This window comes from Lycorma delicatula, chromosome 9 (genome assembly GCF_047948215.1).
Source record: "Lycorma delicatula isolate Av1 chromosome 9, ASM4794821v1, whole genome shotgun sequence".
In the NCBI taxonomy this organism is placed as follows: domain Eukaryota; kingdom Metazoa; phylum Arthropoda; class Insecta; order Hemiptera; family Fulgoridae; genus Lycorma; species Lycorma delicatula.
In genome coordinates, this window is record NC_134463.1 from 108,419,946 (window position 1) to 108,437,648 (window position 17,703).

Consider the following 17,703-nt stretch of genomic DNA (forward strand, 5'->3'; position numbering starts at 1 on the left):
ATCTGTATGTAGAATCATTATGTCACTCTCACTTAATAAAAATAGCACATTAAAGGTTTATAAAAGTTAATAAATGTTATGGAATGTCATATACTTACATTGAAACTTCTTGGTAGAAGCTCTTCTTTTTTAAATAGCCTCAGGCACATCTCGAATTAAATTCCATCAGTACCTATTAATCAGCTAGCATATTAACGTTCCATTTGCCCTTTTAACGGTTTTCCAACACTAAAATATCTTGGTAGAAACGTTCAGCGTGAATCACTTACTGCCCTAAGGTGTAGCGAGAAGAAATCCAGATGTGAATGCAGCAAATAGACTTTTAGTGACATATTATATCCTTCTATAGATCTGTATGAATTTGTCAGTTTATCTACAATACCCTTCTAATTCTGTGATTAGTGGAAACCCACAAATTTTTCGAAGCGGCTTTAAACGTTGTCCAAACAGTGAGGTTTGCATCGGCGACACAGAGTTAGACATTTCATCTCTGACCCTTATTTGTGAGCCAACAAAAATTACTTCTTTAATTTTTGCTTTACTTACTTAACATATTAAGGAATTTCTGCCGTATTTACAAGGATCCTTGACTGTCCTTCATAGCTTTACTGAAATTTTTATTAATCGAAAAATAAAATTTTTTTATTAATCTTGTGAAAGAACGGTAAAAATATTTTTTTCTGGTTTATTTAGAGCTCAAGAGTGTTCTTTTTTCACCAGGAGTTTAGTTCTTACGTTTCTTCTATTGTTTTACTACATAATTTTTTACTTCTAATTACTACATAATGGGATCCCTAGCTCGGTTGTCCCGTTCACAGATAAAACAGAGACATAAAACACAGATAAAAGAGTATTTTGTATATTCTACAATACGTAGCTGAAAGTTTGCCCCTCGCCAACTGTTGCGTCTATTGTACTAGTCATTGAATTCTACAAGTCCTTTGTGTTTGCATTTTATACAGAAATGTGTCATATTATTAGTAATATTGGGTGATGTCATCTGGTTAGATAGTATAGCAAACCCAGCTCTCCAGTTCCGCCTAATCAGCCGACACAACTGATTAGACGGAAGTCTCTGCCTTTGTCAACGGATGTTGACAAAGGCAAACTCACTTAGGGTTCAGCTAACTAAATGTAATTGCATACCAAACAAAAGAGCTATTACTTTAAACCCCCACATCACGATCCAGCTATGCTTTTTGTAATTTACTTTTTCAATAACTGTTTTCATATCATATGTTTTTTTCATATTAATTCAATAGAGAAACATGATGCCATTATATTTTATGTTTTTGTTGCCTTAGATTATTTTTTCACGGTTAATAACCGATTATCAAATTAAAAATATATACTAAACCAATAAATAATGAACTAATCATATTAAAAAAAACCCTACTTGTATAATCATGTATCGTATAATATCAATAATTTTTAAACTTTAAATTTTGGAATTTTCAAAAAAGTCAGGTGATGGAAAAATTTTGACTTCAGATTCGATTTCAGCATTAAAAACCCGAATGATTTCATGGATCACATGTTACTCGTAAGAAACAAAAATGTGTTTATCAATGGAATTATTCATCGGATCCTGTTTTCTGACGTTAACCAAACAAATTGAAGAGAACTTAAATAGTAATAGATAATTTCAGATTTTAAAAGTTTCATCACGTATTATAGACTTCGAGAAATATTCGGTATATATAAGTTTCTCACTATGATCTTGATGTCTATATTTTTTATTGGGTTCAAGCTTTATTCATAGCCAAACTCATAGTTTAGATAGTTTTGTTTTTTCTTGAAAAAAGAAAGTTTCGGTATAATTCCGTTGTAATTTTCATTCAGATAATATCAGACGAAGACATTTTTAAAAGAAAAATTAATTATAGGGTCACGATGATAATTTTCAGGTAATTTTTATTTAACCCACCGGGTTGGTCTAGTGGTGAACGCGTCTTCCCAAATCAGCTGATTTGGAAGCCGAGAGTTCCAGCGTTCAAGTCCTAGGAAAGCCAGTTATTTTTACACGGATTTGAATACTAGATCGTGGATACCGGTGTTCTTTGGTGGTTGGGTTTCAATTAACCACACATCTCAGGAATAGTCGAACTGAGAATGTACAAGACTACACTTCATTTACACTCATACATATCATCCTCATTCATCCTCTGAAGTATTATCTAAACGGTAGTTACCGAGGCTAAACAGGAAAAAGAGAGGCGTACAAAGAGAGAGAGGTAATTTTTATTTGTCATTGCCATTATTTAATAATGAATAATATAACTTATACAAACAGTAGCAAGAATTCAGTTTGAGTTTCAAAGTATTTTATGGGAAACGTTAGGAAGTTGTTGAAAAAATTAATATATACGAGTTAAAAATAAGTTAATACATATTACTGCTTTTTAGACAGCCTTAGCTCACGCTAAGCAAATACAACTAAGCATTTTTAAAAAAAAATTATTTAAAAAAATAATAATTTCAGAATAAATCGCATTAAAAAGTAAAAATTTACTGTTGTGCCATTATTTTTTTAATGTTTCAGTTTTGGAAATTAGCACCAAATTAAGGCTTACCTGCTGGTGCTGGTTTACTTTTAATTTTGCGCCGACATTATGCAGTGAAATTTAAAGAAGGATTGAAGATGGTATTTTTTAGTTTTTAGTGTTTTTTTTTTTTTTTAAGTTTTTTTTTTCTTTTGAGTACATATTTTGTGTATTTAGATTAACTATAAAAAAATTTAGAACATCTTTTGTAATTTTTTTACACAGTTAATTTTCTCTTTTCTGTTTTAACTTATTTAATTTCCATATATAGTGTGAGAAATTTTATTCTATTATATGAATGAGTTTTTTTTTTATTATTATTATTATTATTATTATTATTTTACGTTTTTATTTTACATCGTAGTTTGAAAAAATCTATAATTCGAAAATCTATACTTCTTTTTTCTTGTATTTAGTCTGTATTTGAAATGGACGGTTTAATACACAAAATTTTAAATTTGTGTAATAACTTATGTATTATGGTATTGTATTAAATTTAAAAAAAAAAATTATCAGTGATTTGATGAAATATATCGAGGTGATCAGTTGCTTTGCTTGGCATTTCTCCCACCACCACCCCATTCGTCATCGTAAAGCATAAGACCGAATGTCTGTGCCGCAAACAGCAACTGAACCTTGGAACAGTTTAGCGACCAGTATCCTAACATAGCTCTTAGAACTTACCTAACACCGTGAACGGACTAAACGTGGTGCCATACACCAGGGCTTCTTAAACTTTTTTATATAGCGACCCCCTTCAAGCTTAGGAAATTTTAAACGACCCCCTCCTCCATATAATGAAATATATATTAACCGTAGATGTAGATGTAATATCGCACTATTTTACAATGTAAATAAAATAAGGATTAAACAATACGTACCCATTCATTTCACATATATATAATTGGAAACGTTGACGGGATATCGGTCGTAATAAAACACAATAAATAGAATGACATAAAACTATATATATATATATATATATTCAATAGAAAAAATAAACTTTTGTAACAATTTTTTTAATAAAAACATATTATTAACATCAAACAATATTAATGTGACGGATGTGATTGTTTATTTTTACACAAATAATTAAATCAAGGCTCAATTTGAGTTAGTGCAGATCGTAATAAATTTTCAACGTTTATTAAAATTGAACGGTATTTTGATTTTATGTAAGTTAATGTGGAAAAGGCTGATTTACATAAATATGTTGTACAAAATGGCAGTAATTTGTTCATTGCCATTTCCGATAGTAGGGGATATTCTGATTTGATTTCTATCCAAAATTCATGCACAGGCACTTGAGAAAATCTAAGTCGCAAGGTCGTATCACTTGTTAATTCGGCAAATTCTTCTTGTGCTTTTAAGTTTAAAAAATTAATTTCTTCCATTTCAATTGAAAATGGATTGCAAATCCATTGTTGTGTATCGATATCATTGGGAAAATACCTATGCATGTAAACTTCCATATCCTTCAAATGATTAACTATAATTTTTGTTATAGGAGTATCTTTTTTTGAAATATTGTTACTAATTATATACTCGTCAGTAAATGGAAACATTTCGAGCGATCCACTTTCCACTCTGTTCTTCCATATAAGAATTTTTTTAACAAAGGCCTCAAGTTTATTTTTTAACATAAACATATTAACGCAGACTCCCTGCATTGATAAATTCATATCATTGATTTTATCAAAAATATCTGCCAAATAGCATAGCTTGAGAAGCCATAAATTATCTTGAAAATAATCGGCCAAATTAGAATTTTGCTCTGTTAGAAATATAAGAACTTCATCTTTTAAAGTTAATAATCGTTTCAAACTTCGACCTTTTGATAGCCACCTAACTTCAGCATGTAACAATAAACTTGTATAATCCGAATCCATATCGATGCACAAATTTTTAAACAATCGACTATTAAGTGCTCGACTTTTAATAAAGTTAATGATTTTGACTGCATCAAAAAACACAGTGTTTAATTCTGGTGCAATTTTTTTAACAACAAGTGCCTCTCGGTGAATCATACAATGTGTAAATGTAATATGATCATTTCCAGCTTTAACAAATGCTGTAAAACCAAGATCTTGTCCGGTCATTGCTGCAGCACCGTCCGTGCACACACCAACACAATTTTTCCAATTTAATCCTTCTTTTTCAAAAAACTCATTTACTTTTTTATATATATCTTTTCCACGAGTATGACCTTCCAGAGGACGACAAAACAGTATATCTTCGTGAATGCTTCCCTCATAAATATATCTTACAAAAAGTAACAACTGTGCCATTTTTGAAATGTCTGTCGACTCGTCCAGTTGTATTGCAAACTTTGAGCTGTCTTTAAGCCTCATAAGAAGCTGTTGAAATTGATCATTGCTAATGTCTGAAATTCTTTTGGACACAGTGTCATTTGATAATGGAATTTTACTAATTTCAGCAGCATACTGTTTTCCATGAACAATTTCAGACATTCTTATAGCTGCAGGTAGTAAAAGTTGCTCTCCAATAGTAAAAGGCTTTTTCGTTTTTGCTATCAAATACGAAACTTCATACGATGCCAATAGATATTTATCATTCAAAGTAACATACTTCTCCAAAGTCTTCTTTTCTTTATTTGATGTTTGCAAAAGACGCTCAAAATATTCTATTGGCTTTTTTGATAACGTTGCATGTTTAGTATTCAAATGTCGTTGCAGTTTTGACGGTTTCATGCTTTCTGCAGCCAAAACTTCTTTGCAAATTAAGCACACTGGTTGTTCTTCATTGTTGTGAGAAGAGCATGTGAAGCCATACTGCAAATATGATTCGTCATATTTTCTTTTTTTTGTTTTGCTAGAAGTCGGATTTGAAGCACTGCAACTTGGTTGTGACGGCGTGGCAGACTTATTAGTTGGAATTTTAATTAGCCATTTATCCATGATGGTTAAATAATAATAAATAATTAAACAAAATGTAGTTGAACTTTAACGTAATAATTAAAAACACCAACTGAAAATTACACAGTAAATACACACATGTCACTACGAAGACAAAGCTGAGTCCAAACTGAAGTACAAACAGAAAAATAACTACACTCGAATTTTTACCAGTGCAATGACAACAAATTACGATCAGATCAACCCCGACGCATGGCGTGTTCAAAGTGTGCAGCGCACAAAGGCACCGTATCACAAAGACGCCGAAAAAGAAGCTTTCATTTAATTTTTTTTATTATTCTTTTATAAAAATAATATGCCGATTCGCCTAGCCTAGCTTGATTATGCTTCCGTATTGTATGTGTAAGCTGTAAGGCGACGCGGCGTCTGGGTACTTATAATCACTAAGTTATCTTGCAAACACTGACGCCGGCGGCCAGACATCAATGTCGAACGTTCAGTTGAAAATCGAGGAGCGCGTTGTATTTATTATTTTAAATGCTACTTCCATATTTTCATTTATAGGCCCTACATAACAGTTTTGCATTGCCACTTTTTTCAAAAAATAGTTATAATAAAACTACAATAGTATTTTGTATGATTTTTATTTGTATTTATATTTGTACGTAGTGTGTATACTAATTTTAAAATTTTATTTATAATGATTGAAAAGTATCAGATCTTTGCGACCCCCTTTCAGTAGTCTCGCGACCCCCCTGGGGGTCGCGACCCACAGTTTAAGAAGCCCTGCCATACACCGTCGGCTTACGTGTCCCAACCGCTCACTTGTCATATATTTGCCAAAATGGGTAGGTGCACCCCGTCGACTACTAAAAATATATATGACATCAATAATAAGCTTTATTTCGTCTAGGCGGAAATTCGCTGCCACGCCCAGATCGCTGAATGCCAGCAAGTACCTGTTCACCACTTTATAGCGATTGGAGCGCATGGCTAGTGGTCAGTCATACTCAGGGTTAGCTTCTTACGGCAATGCGATAAGAATCTTTCCCTTAAGCAAACTACGAATGCCGGTTGAACAAAGCAACCGCATGTAGGAACACCCACACGGTCCGACAATGCGGCTATCGCTACACATTGAGTTGCCGCTTGTGAGTGGCCAATTTTCCTCTTGACTTCTAAGTTCCAAGATGGCCTCCCAAGGTTTCTGGCCTCCCCAAGAGCAGGGCAGTCAAACATCACATGTTCATTTTATTGGACTTCCCCGCAGACGCACAGCTCATCAGCTGCCAGGCGGAACCGAAACAGCTATTGGTTCAAGTTAGCGTGGTTAGTGAGCACCCGGGCATCCGTTGCCCTTAAAAACCAGAAAAATATTGAGGTGATACTCTTTAATAGTTGGACCTAATGATGATCTTATTAGTGCTTATTACCGAATTCTCAAAGAAAAGTACGGTATTAATTTCAGTCGTATGGTGGGCGTTGGAGATGAAATTATTTTTTTACGTTTTTAAGTATAAAGAGTACAAAAATACCATTCACTTAAATTGGAGTTTCCATATATATATATATATATACAGGGTCATTCACGGGAACCGGATGTTTTTAAAATAATCATAAAAAATTGAATATTTACTTTAAAAAAGTTTTGTTGGTACTGAAACACTTGTTAAATCAAAGCATTTGTTACTTACTCATGAACGAAATTTTATGTCCGGCAAGTGATGTCCATTTTGGGCAATACATTGTTGTAAATGGCCTCAATTCTTTGCAGCATGTCTACATCAATCTGGGTGACGTGATGACGAATTGCAATCTTTAGGTCCTCCAATGTACGCGGTTTATTGCCGTACACACCCGATTTCAGAAACCCCCACAGAAAAAAATCACAACTACTCAAGTCGGGGGACCGAGGGGGCCAAGGAATGTCCCCGAATCTGGAAAAGATCCGTCCCGGAAACAAGTTACGGAGAACAGCCATCGTTGCCCCCGCTGTGTGCGCTGTAGCTCCAACCTGCTGGAATAACACATTTTGAAAATCGATTCCCCGGTTTCGTAACTCTAGGATGAAAAACGTATTCAACATCGCGATGTAACGATCAGCTGTTACAGTTACGGCAGCGTCATTTTCTTCAAAAAAATTAGGTCCAATAACACCGACCTTTCCTATTGCACACCAGACAGTCACCATTGGGCTATGAAGTGGTCTCTCGTGAAGCCGATGTGGGTTCTTTCTGAACAATACCGGCAATTCTGTTTGTTGACGAAACCATTCAGATGAAAATGGGCTTCATCACTCATTAACGATAACAAATTTTCATTTTCTTAAAAAACGATAAGCATTTGTCGAAAAAATATTAATCGCTGCGTGAAATCTTGCTCGTTTAACTGCTGCACGACGGCTATCTTGTAAAGATGGAAATGCAGGTCTGTATGCAGAATTCGTCTTACCGTACTTGTGCTCATTTAAGGCGCTGCTGATTGCCTCTGAATAGAGCGGCGTGGGCTTCTGATAATGGCTTCCCTTACTCGTTCGATGTTCTCCGGAGTGCTACCAGTTCGTCGGGGACCGAGAGGTTTTTTCTTCAATATTGAACCGCTTGTTCGAAGGTTGTTTACCCGTCGCAATATTGCGTTACGGGACACTTGCATTACGATGGATATTAAACTGACGGCGGAAATCTCGCTGAACAGCAGTTACGGATTCGTCATTTCGCACAAAACTGTCATACGCGTACAGGCGTTGGTCTAGCGTCCACGGCTCCATCTCAACGACTAAAATGTAAATGCTATGAACAAAGGAAACTTCAGACATCAGCCACGTGCCCCTCCCACCACGAACGCCCGAGTACAACCCACTTCAAAAACATCCGGTTCACGTGAATGACCCTGTATATATATATATATATATATATATATATATATATATAGGCCTATGTATAAAACTATGTAGCTCTAAACTGCCTAATCAGTTTTATTGAAATTCAGATATAATAGTGTATTTGAAGTTGTGCAAGTGAAAATTTGATAAAGATTGGTTTAGTCGTTCTTGAGTTACGCTCAATTTAACGTCGAAAAAATTTGAGCGGGGTAAGTTAAAAATGTGGTTCGTTATGATGCTGAAAATTGGAACGTTGACATTTCTTTATCTCTTGAAATGATTAACTATTGTTGAGTTAAACTTGACATATTTTCAAAGTACTGAAATGTTTATTTTTTATTGCTGTATGTTTTTTACGTGTCACAATTTTTATGGATCAAAGGTTTTTTTTTGTAAAATTTAGATTAAAAAGCTTTTTTAAAAGGAAAAGAATAAATGAAAAGTCAGTCTTTGTTTAATTAATTTTTTTAATTTTTTCTAAAATAAATTGATTGTTTTGTTTGTAGCTAATAAATATTATCACAAGTAAATTCGTAAATAATTAAACTGAATAATTTTTTAATAAATATTACAGAACAGCCCTTCCAATTATTCAAAAAGGTTTTTTTTAAAAATCCTTTTAAATTTCTACATTTTTTATTTGATTTCTTGAATGGAATTCTTTTTTCTAAATTAACTGCTACAGGATAGAGATGTTTTCAGCTTATATCACGGGAGCAAAGGATAACAATTTTTTTATTAACGTTTGTTGAAGTATTCTAAATTTTATTTCTTTTTCAACTACTGAAATAATTAAATGAATTATAGAGTACAATAACCAGAAATGAAATTGTGCTAATTTTTATAACTTTTGATGGATTAAAACAAACGATTACGAAGTTAAGATAATATTTTTTTAAATAAGAAAATAATTAAAGGTCATAAATATACAACAAGTTTTATCTCTATACTAGCAGAAATATAAAATTGTAATCTTTATCGTTTTTATAAATACTAAGGAAGTATAAAATAATTGTTGCCGGTTCAGAGAAGTCAAATTTATTTTATTTTCTTATAAAACGCTAATATAATTTATTAACACATGAAAAAAAAAAACTATTTGTAATATATACAGTAAGAAATACTTATTAGTACGCTAAAATGATAATAAATTCTAAATGTGGAAAGAACTTTTGCTATTTATGAAAATAGTAAAACACCCAGTATTGCAGAATTGAATGAGCCTAATGCTACGAGAAAATAGTAATATAATGCCTGCACAGCGACTCTCTGCCTCGTACAAGCAAGCTTTTATTTTCTTCGTACGCGCTGTACATGATTGAAATATATAACGCTACTTTTGTAACTGCTCTAATGGATTGTGCTGAAAAAATCTGAACATGAAAAGACAAACTCGAAGTCAAACGCTAATCTATAGAAGATGCAAAAGCATTTTTTGACGGACTTCAGCTGTATTTTATGCATGAAGGAAGTGAATGATTGCCCCAAGCAGAATTGCGAGTCTGTGCCAAATTTGTAGAACACCAAATAATGAGAGGAATATGACAAAGCAAAGTTAAAGAATTTTTTCAAGAGGTTTAACCAAGTAAGAGACTTTAAAATACATATATTTGTATTATGAAAAGCACTCATTATTTTGACTTGTAATTGTGTTTTATTTATAAAGTTTCCGTTTTTTATTAATGATTTAAGACTACAAAAATAATTTAGGTTTGTAATTTAATGATATTATTATTTTAGTATTATATTAAAAATAAAATTTTAAATAATGAAACGTTAAATATTGTTAATAATTAGTATCTATTGTACTACAGAGTGTCCCATATAAAACGCAACCCAACCTTATATTGGTAGGTATTGAAATAATAAAAAAGCATGTGTAAATGTAAATGTAATTTTTATTATTACCATCCATTACCTTACATTTAGAGTAAATGTTGGAATTGGCCGCCATCTTCTTGAATACAAGCTTCAATTCTTTTTACAGCGTTTCTTGAAACTTTTTTCGAAGTTTGTGGCTGGATATTTAGTACAGTTTGTTCAATATTGACTTTCAATCGTTCAGGTGTTCGTGGTTTATTGCTGTAGGCTTTTTCTTTGAGGTAACCCCGTAGAAAAAAATCCGCCGCAGTCAAATCTGGAGATCTTGGCAGCCACAAGCCTCGACCGATAACACGATTACCAAAGAATTCCTCGACGAAATCAGAAGTTGAACCTGCGTAGTGCGATGTCGCACCGTCATGTTGTAGCCAGCAGTGTCTGTCTTCCTCTTCCAAGAGTGCGATGAACTGAAATAAAATATCCTGATATCGTTCTGCATTAATGGTGTACTCGAAAAAAATAGGACCGATTATTTTCTTCCGCGATATCGTGCACCACACGCCCAACTTCTGCGGGTGCAATTGTTTTTCGTGATAAACGTGGGGATTTTCAGCACTCCAAATTCTACTGTTTTGGCTGTTTACGTAGCCGTCCAAATGAAACCGTGCTTCATCTGTGAAAAATAACGAATCCGTAACGTTAATTCCCTCACGCAGAAATCGACGGAACCGTTGACAATATTGTAGCCGTTTTTCTTTGTCGGGCTCAAGAAGTCGATGAACCGTTTGAATGCGATAAGGTCGTAATTGTAATCGTTTGGTCGCCCGATGAACAGTTGATTTAGACTAATTAATTTCAGCAGACAAACGTCTGATCGATTTATTTGGCGAGGCGAGTAATCGGTCTTTAATTTCAGCGACTGTATCTATATTCAACACTGACGCAGTTCTTTTGTGTTCCTTGTTATTAACAGAACCAGTCTCTGTAAATTTTGCGACTAACCTTAATACTGATGTTTTGTTAGGAGCCGGTTTATCTGGGTACTTATGGCGAAACAAATCTTGCACTGCAACCGCTGATTTCATACTGAAGTACGACTCAACGATGAAAACACGTTCATCTAGCGAAAAACACCATCTTGTCTCTAGCAAAACACTGAACGTTATGATTGCATTGTTGTTACTATCGGTAGTGTTCTACTGCGTCGCCGCGATGTACAGATGTTGGAGTAGTCCATTTCACTAACGAGTAGGGGAGTAAGCTTGACTTTTGAAATTTCATGGATGAGTGATTGATGGGTTGCGTTTTATATGGGACAACCTGTATATTTGTGTATATCTCTTGATTTTTCGTTAATTTCGCTTAATAGATTCAGCCGTTTAATAGGGTCATATGATCCCAGTCCCGAAGTGGTCCGATTTCCAGAATCTACTGAATATATTATTCCACCCATTTTATTTATTTATTTTTTTCTGAGTAAATTTAGTAGTGATTTGGAGATATTTATGTGCATAGTTTTATATTATAATTCAGCAAAATTTATAATATTATAACTAATTGTGTTTTATACCGGTTTATAAACATTTACAAATTTCCCATTGTTTCCTTTTTTATTAAACATAGTTACAAGATTTTCAAGGAACTTTAAATATGAATGAAATCCATAAGAGATGTTTCTTTAACACACGTGGTTGTTGAAACTGTTATTTATTCCTTGGAAAAGTTTGAAAGTGAAGATTTGAATTGTATTAGACTCTTTTAGAGCCTCCTTTTTAGGTATAAGCGGAGAATTCTACTCTTACTGAATAGTACAAATTCAATAATACTGTATACTTTAATAGTAAAACAACTAATTAAATTTTTTTAAGTATATAAAAATTTCTTATGTATATCTGATAAATGTTTATTCATTAATTTTTTTTGTACACTGGATAATAATTCCGTGAGCGCTTATAAACTTGTTTTCAAATATTATGAGTATATACGAGTATATTTTACCTACTTAGAAAAAAAAAAAAGAAAGCGTTCTCAGTTTTTCTGGTATCGATTATGCATATATAGATATTACGGTAAATTTGGTTAATCCGGAGATTATGCATAGTTACCGGTGAATTTGATTAATTGCCTCCGATATTGAAGAATTTAATAAATGTATAGCAATTTATTAAATCTACTGGTAATTTTACATATTCTCTACATTAATATATTTTTTTTTATTTTATTAATAATTTTTTACTGCAACTCTACCATAAGCAGTAATTAATGAATTTTTTATTTAAATAATCGAAACATTACTTTAATTGGTCCAGGTTAGCGAGTGAAGCGAACGTAGGCTATGTTTGGTTAGACCGAACCACAAACATAACCTACACTCGCTAACTTAGACGAAGTTAATGTTAAATATAGAGATTATATATGTTATTCTCCAACTCTAGCGGTGATTAATCAAATTCACTGGCAATTATGCATAATTATGCATTTTATGCAATTATGCATAATTGCCGGTTTAATCAAATTTATCATAACAAATACACTCCTTGCGTTTAATCGAATTTCGGTGATTTTTTTCCCGTAGTAAATTTCTTCCAGTTAATTTTAGTAAAATGTTTGTAACGTAATATTACCTAAGAAGACTAATTGATTTTTTTTAACACTATTTAGTTTTGGATTGTTATAGCTTAACGTATTATTATCTGAATTATTTTCCATTATTGAAACATTTTCTCACGAAAATTCAAGAAAATTAGTTTGATTACTTGAAAGTTTAAAAATATGAACTAGATAAATTGTATACATTCCCGTATTCTATATAGCCTACCTTAGCTCATGCACAGTAGTACTTATTTAATGTAGTTTCTCTATAATTAATACATTTTGTTTATCTAGCCAACAGTTGTATCCTATGAATATAATTTTTTGTAGTCCTAACTAACAATATCTTTTTTAAACTATTAGAATTTAAATTAAATAAACTTCAAAAGAGATAGAACTTATTAAAACATTAAGTACAAAATAAAAAAGTAATGTTATTTGTCTCTTTTTTAAATTTAAAATTTCTAAATTCAATGCAGAAGTAAGGATTGATAAGTCATCGGTAATGGTTTCCTAAATAATAAATAAATTGTTAAAGTATTAATTACTTTAACATACCAATGTTTAGATTATTTTCATCTAAATATCATAAGTTGTATTTGTCGAGTAGAATGTTCTATTCATTTAGAGAATAGGTTTCCAGTCCGTAGAATTGTAGTAAGCATTTCACCACCCACAAATCGTAAAAACTATTTCCTGATTATACTCTTCACTAAAAGGTGTAAGAGATTATGTGCTGTTATTTCCAATATTTAAACTTTTCATGATTAAGCGATCTGTAAATATCGCTGCTGTAAATTCCCACAATGCGGATCCCTACTGCATTAACAGTCAAAAATCTGAAATTTCCTCGTTAATAGTGCACCAATTTGAGGGATTGATCGAGCAGTACCACCTCATTCCCCAGATTTGATACAACTCAATTTATTTTATGACGTTTCATTAAAGATTGATTTTATATTAAGCTTTTACCAGTAATCTCTGTGAGCTCAAAAATTTAAATAATGTTACAGATGCAAAGATGAACAGACTAGACTAAATTGAGTTTGATAAATAACCTATTTCAGATGAAATGTTTGTTGTTTTACCAATTACGTATCCAAAATCATTGTTTTCTGAAATGTATGATAAATTTATTTATTTATTTTTTAAATGATATCTTAACCACTTTATCGAATATTCTGAATAAATTTCTATATTCTGTCAAAGTTTTAAAGTAATTTTTTATCCTCTACACACTATATTTAATTTTTTTTATTATATGTGTTTTATCTTTATTAAAAAAAAATCAGTCATAAATAAGATTATCTCTATTTAATACAGAAATATCATCATTGTAAAATTCTACTAATTTAATATATGTATATAGTATAATCCCTCGACCCGCGACGCGTTCGTTATCCTCATGTTGTAGAAAACTGCATTTATAAGCTCGTTCAGCCTGTAGCTACTGATCTCTTACCTCTTTCGGTTCTTGTTCTCATGAAACCTGAATGTTTAGCGTCACTTCATGATCGTCCTAGATTCGATCTCAGAACATAATGATTCGATCTTAGTGAATATAATGAAGAAGATTAAAAAAACTACATGGAATGAAGAAGAAAAATGAATAATGAAAGGGGACGCTATATAAAAATAAAAAAATAAAAAAATAGTAGACGACGAGATGGGAAGTATACAGAGTTTACACATACTTGAAAAAACTAAACTGCAAAAGACAGAAGATTATTAACTACAGTAGTGTGAGTATTAGATATTTTACATATATTTATTAAAGAAAACTGAATTAGTCACTTTACTTCATTATATTTCTGTTGCCATGGTGACAGAAATATAATGGAGTAAAAAGATTAATTTTTGTTTCTTTAATGAATATCTTTAAATCATAGATTTACCTCCAAGGGGGCTAGGGCCTCGATTTGTAGCTTAAAACCTCCCCTGGGATAACACGAATGTATCCTGAAAATGTGAAAGCAATCGGTCGATTGGTTCTCGTGTGATGCTGTTGTAAACAAACAGAAAAATGTATGCATATATATATATATATATATATATATTGAATGTATACTATATATTGAATGTATATATATTGTAATTGAATGTTTACTATATTAGATTGCATTAAAGATACATAATTTGTCAGTTGTACGAATAATGTTCATTTCTACTGTTAGATTTTGGTACGTATTCAATCTGCAGATTAAAATTTAAGTTGTATGTTGGAACTATTTTAGTGACGCCCGTAAAGTTTACATCATTGCAATTCGTGAAATAAACGAAAACAACAGCATAACCAGTTATCTACTTGTAACAGACATTACGTTTTGTTATAGGGAAAGATTAGATTATTTATTACAATTTACTCTTTTAAAACATTTAAATAGATTGAAACGCATTACAAAGGAGATAAACTACTCTTTTGTTTTCGAAAGAATTTAAAGTTATATTTCAGCTATAAATTTACCCTCGCCTGATTTCCATATTTCTCGTATATTCTCTTTTTTGTCACAGAATTTATTAACTTTTAGTTTTACCAAATTAAATATTGTTTCACCTAATACAAAATGTAATCAGTTAAAAATAATTTTTTGAAAAAAGAAAGATTTTTCTCGAGTTATCTGTTATTACCATATTGCCATAGTGGTTTGCAACCAAAGCAGCAATCTGCACAGTTCATACAATGCAGTACGTTGGTGCGCAATAGCGTGCGACCACACATTGTAACGAAAACACGGCAACTGTTTGTTTAACAATTCGAATGGGAATTGAACCTTCTGTCTTATGACCTAATTTTGCACTCGGCAATTATTGTGATTTCTTTTTTATGAAACAGTAATTTCATCACTTAAAATGTAAAAAAAAGATTTTTAAATAATGAGCCCACCCTAACAATGTTACAAAAACTTGTACTAGATAGTTCAAATTTAGCGTTAAAAATTAATTACTAGTATATTAAATGTAAAATGTTACTACAAAAAATTATCAAAAAGTAATTCAAAATTAAATTAACTGCTATAATATTTTATACATAAAATTGCTGAAATTTAAGTTTATTTATATAATAAAACAGATTAGGTCAATTATAATTTGTAAATGGTAAAACCTGGCAACGATAAAAATGAACTTTCCCAGAATTTACGTAAAGTTTAAATATTTATTTTTCTCCTCAACGATTAAGTTGAATATCGTTAAATATCAAAAATTATTATTAATTATCTTTCACACATCATTTATTATTTTTTTTATAAAAACTAAATAATATTAATTATAGAAGGATTTGATAAACCATTCATTAAGTAGGAATAAAAATTAGTACTTATTCAATCTTTTGTCAAAATATTGTATTAAAGTTAATAACACTTCAAATCACCTTTTCTTTAAACTGTTTTAACAAAAATTTAATTAAAAAATAGAATTTACCTTTCTTTTCTCTGATAAAAATAAAAAATTATTTCCATTCTGATAAATCCCTATTTTAAAAAAAAAAATTATAATAATAATAATAGTAGTAGTAGTAGTAATAATAATAATAATAATAATAAAAGCGATTCAAGTTAATAACTTGAGAGGTAGTTTTATAAAACTCGTATTTTTTAGGTTCTGTGATTATTACTTCTTAATTCTCAATTGTTTTATATTATTTACCTCTTCAACAGAAAATTGACTAAAAAAAAAGTTGAATTTAATTAATTATAAACGGCCAAAATAAGAAAATTGAGTTCAGTTTTTCTCATACGAAATAAAGGAAATATTTTAATCGCAAAAAATGTTCAGATTTCAACGGAAGACTATTCATTTTGACCATTCCTGAATCCATTTTTACTAGTATCGCCGTGAAGTATGTACGTATTTATTTCTGTACGTATGTATGTATCGCTCGTAACTCAAAAACGATTAGCCAAAGGATGTTGAAATTTTGGATTTAGGACTTTTGTAACATCTAGTTATGCACCTCCCCTTTTGATTGCAATTGAGCAGACCAAAAGTCTGCAAAAAAGCCCAAAATCCAAATGCAGTAATAAGCCCTCGTTGAAAACTTTTTAACGGTATATCATAAATGATACTTATTTTCGTTGGATCCAGAGTTGAAGCCAAATAAAATTTTAATTAATGAAATATTTGGATCTTACAAGGGGAAGGCACATCGGTTTGAATCTGACTTCATTTCCTTTTTTTTTAACTTTTTTTTTAATTTAAATATATTGATTTCTTAAAAATGATTAACCTCTGATTGTAAACAATAATAATAATAACAATAAAAGAAATACATTAAAAAAATCAAAAGTTAGTGAAATAAAATTTTATGTACTTTCAAAAATGATGTATATATAATTTAATAGGCTGCAAAGAAGTTATATGGTGTCCACATCAGATTTTTACTTCCATGTACGAAATAAGGGAAGTATTGTGATCGCGAAAAATTTCGGTTTTCAGATTTTCGAAATATTCATTTTAACCATCCCTGAGTCCATTTTACTAGTTTCAGCGTGACATCTGTACGTACGTACGTATCTCGCATAACTCAAAAACGATTGGTCGTAGGGTGTTGAAATTTTGGATTTAGGGTGTTGTAACATCTAGTTGTGCACCTCCCCTTTTGATTGCAATCGGCTGAACCAAAAGTGTTCAACAAAGCCCATTTGGATGTTAAACTTTTTCTTAACCGCAGTAATAAGCCCTCATTAAGAGCTTTTCAACGATACATCATATGTGGTACTTATTTTCGTTGGTTCCAGAGTTATAGCCAAATAAAGTTTTAGTTAATGATATATTTGAATCTTAGGGGAAGGCATATCGGTTCAAATCACACTTCATCTCCTTTTTTTTTTTTAATTTAATATATTGATTTATTAATAATTTTTAACCTCTCCTTTTAAAAAAGGGTTTACGTTGAATAATAATTCCATAATAACAAAAAAAAAGAAAATGAAAAAATATCAGAAGTTATTAATGAAATAAAATTTTATGTACTTTTAAAAATGTGTATATG

The 17,703-nt window shown here is 31.3% G+C and overlaps 1 protein-coding gene across 5 annotated transcripts in view; it reads left to right on the forward strand.

The window, feature by feature from the left end:
• jus (EB domain-containing julius seizure protein) overlaps positions 1-17,703 on the forward strand; it is a 746,258-nt gene that overhangs the window by 641,931 nt on the left and 86,624 nt on the right. The window lies entirely within an intron of this gene.